Source organism: Arachis duranensis, chromosome 6 (assembly GCF_000817695.3).
Source record: "Arachis duranensis cultivar V14167 chromosome 6, aradu.V14167.gnm2.J7QH, whole genome shotgun sequence".
Classification (NCBI taxonomy): Eukaryota; Viridiplantae; Streptophyta; class Magnoliopsida; order Fabales; family Fabaceae; genus Arachis; species Arachis duranensis.
Window position 1 is genome coordinate 13658349 of NC_029777.3, and position 6480 is coordinate 13664828.

A 6480-nucleotide genomic window follows, 5' to 3' on the forward strand; every position below is an offset into this window, starting at 1 on the left:
CGGTACTACAGCTAGAAAAACTTAACCCGAGGTGTACTCTTTTTCCCTACAAGGGTTTTTTAATGAGACACCCGGTTAAGTAAGACACCCGACCTAGTCAAGGGTAAACACTCTGTAAATATTCTTTCTTTTTTTTATTACTAATCAAATTTTTTCTATTCTTTCCTCATGATGCAACAAATCCTAGAAAGTACCCCGCCAAGGCGTATTAATTTATGCTCGGCAAAACGCAAAAAATCATTTGCCAAGAGGCCACGCAAGGTCGGCAAAGATAAAGCAACGAGGTTCAAATTAATGTGAGAAGTTATAAAGTAACTCTGAAAAGGCTCAAAAAGCCAAATAAAAAGAGATTACAAAAATAACTTAAAAGGGCCGACCAACGACAAAGTCGGACCCAACAAAAAGGAGGTACTCGAGCGCCCGAGGTCCGAGAAAAAGATCGGATCCAAGAAAGAAGCCTTAAAACGGCGAGAACCAAAGATTTCGAAAAACGCTTACTAAAAAGTTGCTTTACAAAAACAACTAAAAAGTACAAGCGAAAGAACGAAATCAAAGGAGGTTTCGAAGACGCTTACTAAAAAGTTGCTTTACAAAAACAACTAAAAAGTACAAGCGAAAGAACGAAATCAAAGGAGGTTTCGAAGACGCTTACTAAAAAGTTGCTTTACAAAAACAACTAAAAAGTACAAGCGAAAGAACGAAATCAAAGGAAGCTTCAAAACGCTAGCTAAAAAGTTGTTACCCAAAAAACAACTAAAAAGCATAAAAGCGGAGCAAAAAAGCCAAAACGCGAACAAAAACACCGCATAATAAGCTAAAAAGTTACTACAAGTAGCTAAAAGCAAAAAGGTGTTCGAAGCGTTCAACAGAAACCATCCAAAAAGACAAAAGAGCCCACAGGCCGGGCAAAAAACCAGAATAAAAAGATTACAGAGGATCAAGGTCCTTCCCGGACTCCACATCAACAGAAGGCTGCGGAGCAAACATAGAAATCGGGACTGCATCGACGGCAACGTCCTCCCGATTTGAGACCTCCACACCTGATCCATCCCCGGCCAAAGATGAAGTCGGGTTCTCAACAGGAACTTTGGGGTCGGACACCGGAACCTCATCTTCGTTGGGAGCAGGAACAATCTTTCCCTCCACAACCACGTTATCCGTACTAAATAAGCTCAGATCCAGGTCGGGAGCAAGAACCCGGACCTGAGCCTTCAAATTCTCAAACATAGCATCCATACCCTTGGCCACATGACCTTCTAGCTCGTAAAAGTCATCCCGAGCAGATTGCAACTTCTCCTTTGTCTCCACAAGCTCGGCGTATAACCGAGTATAATTCTCCGTCGCCACCTTTGCCATCTCCTCAGATGTCTTTGCCGCCGCCACAGCCGCGGTAGCTTTAGTTTTCTCTTTCTCCAAAGAGGCCTCCAGCTCAGTAATCCTGGCAGCCTTCAGTTGACTAATCTTATCAAGCTCGGACTGAGTCTTCTCAAGTCGGGAGCTGGTTGCCCCAAGAGGGGATTTCTTGAACTCCCGAGCAATAGCGGCATGAAGACTAGCCATCCGAACACAGCTCCGCGCCATATACTGAAAATAATGCTCCATAGACACATCATCAGTAGAAATAAAGGTCTGGGGGAGAATATGCTGCTCAACCCAACCAAGAGCATCAAAGTCCTTATCATTGAAACCGGCAAGCTCTTGAGAGGTCTTCTGCTTCTTGGGAGGAGGACCCGAATACGGAGGAGGAGAGGAGGTCGCAGGCCCAGAGGTCGGAGGTTCCTGACTTATAGCTCGGAACTGGGGAGTCGGAATAGTCTTCGACCGAGTCTGAACACCCACTGTAGTCTTCTGCGGAGAAGATCGGGCAGAAGCCTCCCCAGCCTCGAGGTTCCGAGCAGCCACAGACTTCTTCGTCCGACGAAGAAACTTCATGGAATCCGCCTGAGAAGACATCTCTGCAAGAAATAAAAAAGAAAAGGATTACCACAAATTCCACCAAAACAAAACCAAAATACTAAGAAAAGATGAATCTCGAAGAGGTCGGGAACTACCTAACTCGGAACAGAGAAGGCTTGGATCTCCCAACATTTTCTTCGTGTCCAAGTGAGGTGCCCGACCCCATAAACTGCTCACCACACCCACAAAAGCCTGCTCCACCTCATCTAGACTCTCGAAGGTATACTTAGCGGACACTACATTCTCCTGCCAACAAAGAGGAAAAGAAGGCTCCCCACTCTCATCTAGAAAGAAAGGTCGGACGTCTCCAGTAGCCCGGACCTTGAAATAAAAGTTCTTAAAATCGTGAAAGGACTCATCATACAGAGTACAAAACTTTCTTCCCTGGTTAGCCCTAAAAGAAACCCAAGACACCTTCCCTCCACCCGACCCCGGCTTCGTCAACACAAACAAGTAGGAAAAAAGGGAAATAGAGGGAGAGACACCCAGAAACTGACACAAAAGTTGAAACAGCTTTAAAAATGCCCAAGAATTTGGATGGAGCTGCGTAGGGGCAAGGTTACAAGACCACAACACCTCAGACTCCAGGTCGGTAAAAGGAAGTCGGACGCTCAGCTTAGAGAAAAAACAATCATAAGCGTAAAAGAAGAGCTTCTCGGAACTATCTAAAGGCGGGAAGCAAACTCTCTCCTCGGAATCCGGGGCTACTAATTCATAATCCCTCTCAGACTCTCTATCTTCACATATGCTACATTGCCTACGAAACCTAGCTAAATACTCAGAATCTACCACAGAAGGGACTCTTAGAGGAACAGGATCTACCCAACCAAGACCACTTGGAATCTTGGTCGACATCGCTTGAAGAACCTTTCGAGACATAAAAATCTTGCCTACAAAGAAGAATACAAACAGCAAGCAAAAATCACATAAAAGCAGACAGCAAAAACCCATTCAGCAAAGCAAGAAACAAAGATCTTTTAGAAGAAAATACAGCAACCCGGAGCAAAATACCAGAGAACAAAAAAAGAGTCCCCCCCCCATGTATAAACAACAAAGCAATGGCGGCGCCTCTTTTCGGGGCAACCCAGGCACAGAGAAAAAGAAAAAAACAAAAAACCACACAAAAGAAACAGAAGCATATGAGCACAAGAAAAAGAGATGGGAACAAACCTGGAAGAGAGAAACAAGGACGACGAGCTCCGAAGCAAAGAGAACGGAATGGCGGCACAGAGGAAACCCCGGAAAAGCACGCAGAAAAATTCGAGGAAGAAGAACAAAGAGAAGAAGAAGCAGGTGCTCGAAAAAGGAGATGGCGAAACTTAAAAAACAAAGAAGGGAACAGAATAAACAAAGAAAAAGGAAGGAGCAAATAAATAATACCGTCACAGAGCCCGAACGGAAATCGAGGAGAAACGGTAAAATGCAATAAATGCAGGAACGGTCGTTTTGAATTTTGAAAAACCACTATGCCCGAGCTCGACCTCCCAAAAAGGACGAACTCGGGCAGGGGCACTGTTCATACCCTGACCGAGCTCCCCCAGCTCGGCAAGTTCATAAAAGGTCCGACCTCATCCTAAGGCTCACGCCTAAAGGTCGGACCTCGGACGTTGAAGCAAGGAAGGCCCATCAGAAGTAGCACAGCCCAAAATCTAAAGGCCGAAAAGGCCTAGAAGAGGCGGTTCCACAAAGATAAAGATAAAACTCCCAAAAGATAAGATAAGATAAAGATATCTTATCCAGGGAAAATCACGGCCAACTACTATAAATACACTGGAGCACCCAGGTATGAGAGGCATTCTATATTCTACACATATCTGCTTGGACCCATGCTAACTTAAGCATCGGAGTGTCATTGCAAGTACAACCCCCAGCCGCTCAACACATCAAGCTCGGGTCACGGAACCCCCACCTCGGGTCTTGCCAGACGACCGAGCTACACGTTTCAGGTAACCCTCGGAACAATATCCTTTTCTTGTCATATTTATCTTTTATAAATCATATCTTTGATCTTATATCTTTTTCTTATTTTCGAAAACCCACCCCCCCTTTATATCCACTTTCGGCGCCCCTCTCATCATCCACCATTCCATACCTGCTCTCCTTCTATCCCTCTTCTCTCTTTTCTTTTGCTTGAGGACAAGCAAACCTCTAAGTTTGGTGTGCTTATCCGTGATCACAAAAACATACTCACTTTGATCATGGCCCCTAAAGGAAAACAACCCAACCCAAGAGGTAAGAAGGAGAATGTTCCAAAGCCACTTTGGAATCAAGGGAAGTTCTTAACTAAAGAACATTCAGACCATTACTACAAAATAATGAGTCTAAGATCAATGATCCCGGAAGTCAAGTTCAATCTGAAAGGAGATGAATATCCGGAGATCCAAGAACAAATTCGAAACAGGAACTGGGAAATCCTAGCTAATCCTGAAACGAAAGTGGGAAGGAATATGGTTCAGGAGTTCTATGCAAATCTATGGCAGACAGACAGGCAAAGAATAATTGGAGCTGCCCTCTATGATCATCGGACCTTAGTCAGAGGAAAGATTATTCACACCCATACTGACAAAATCAGGGAGATCTTTAAGCTTCCTCAACTGAAGGATGACCCAGACTCCTTTAATAGGATCCTTAACTGAAGGATGACCCAGACTCCTTTAATAGGAGAATGATGAGGGTAAACAAAGGCCTCGACAATATTCTAGAGGATATATGCATCCCTGAAGCCAGGTGGACCACCAGCACAACTGGCATCCCAAATCAACTCAAAAGAGAAGATCTCAAACCAGCTGCCAGAGGCTGGCTGGATTTCATTGGGCGTTCCATATTGCCCACCAGCAACCGTTCTGAAGTTACTGTTAAAAGAGTAGTGATGATTCACTGCATCATGTTGGAAAAAGAAGTAGAAGTCCATCAACTGATCTCGTGTGAACTATACAAAATAGCAAACAAGAATTCCAAGGATGCCAGATTGGCCTATCCAAGCTTAATTTCTATGCTCTGCAGAGATGCCGGAGTGAAGATGGGAATAACAGAGTATATTTCAGTTGAGAGGCCAATCACTAAAATATTAATGGAAAGACAACAGCTGCAGGATGATCCAATCAAGAGGAGAGCACAAGAAGTCCTCCCAGAACTTCCTCAATTCGAATATTGAGAACATCTTGAAGCATCTATTTCCAAATTGCAAGAAGCTATGAACCAAATAAAGGAAGAACAGAACAATCAAAGTAGCATGCTTTGCATACTGCTTAAGGAACAAGAAGAGCAAGGGCGTGATTTAAGGGAGCTGAAGCGCCAGAAATTAATCCTTGAAGGACCAAGCACCCCACAGATCAAAGGAACATCCACTTCCCAAAACACAGGTTGTTGAGTTCTAATTTTAGCTTTAAACTTTGTGATAGTGTTATTTTAGAAATTTACCTTAGAAGTTATACAGTAGTAGTAGTAATTAGCATATCTATTCTGGTTTTATTTCTAATTAAGTTATAATTTATTTTTCTCATCATCATCAGACATGAATAAAATAGTAGATTTTTAGAATAAAGAAGTAATTTATAATTTTCGAGTTCTTAATAATAAAAATTATAATTAATTATATGTGGTGGCAATACCTTTTGTTCTCTGAATGAATGCTTGAACAGTGCATATTTTATCCTGAATTTTACGAATGTTGGCTCCTCAAAGAATGAGGAACACGAAAAATATTATTGATGATCTGAAAAATCATGAATTTGATTCTTGAAGCAAGAAAAAGCAGTGAAAAAAATTTACAAGAAATCATTGGATCAAGAAAAGGAACAAAAGCCAATAGCCCTTAAAACCAAAAGGCAAGGGTGAAAAGGATCCAAGGCTTTGAGCATCAGTGGATAGGAGGGCCCAAGGAAGTAGTTCCAGGCCTAAGCGACTAAATCAAGCTGTCCCTAACTATGTGCTTGTGGCATGTAGGTCCAAGTGAAAAACTTGAGACTGAGTGGTTAAAGTCGTGATCCAAAGCAAAAAGAGTGTGCTTAAGAGCTCTGGACACCTCTAACTGGGGACTGTAGCAAAGCTGAGTCACAATCTGAAAAGGTTCACCCAGTCATGTGTCTGTGGCATTTATGTATCCGGTGGTAATACTGGAAAACAAAGTGCTTAGGGCCACGGCCAAGAATCATAAAGTAACTGTGTTTAAGAATCAACATACTACACTAGGAGAATCAATAATACTATCTGAATTCTGAGTTCCTATGGATGCCAATCATTCTGAATTTCAAAGGATAAAGGGAGATGCCAAAACTGTTCAGAAACAAAAAGCTACAAGCCCCGCTCATCTAATAAGAATATGAGCTCCATTAAAAACTCTGAAATATTATTACTTCTTAATTTCTTTTCATCCTATTTTATTTATCCAGTTGCTTGAGGACAAGCAACAGTTTAAGTTTGGTGTTGTGATGAGCGGATATTTTATACGCTTTTTAGGGGTAATTTCATGTAGATTTTAGCATGTTTTAATTAGTTTTTAGTAGAATATTATTAGTTTTTAGG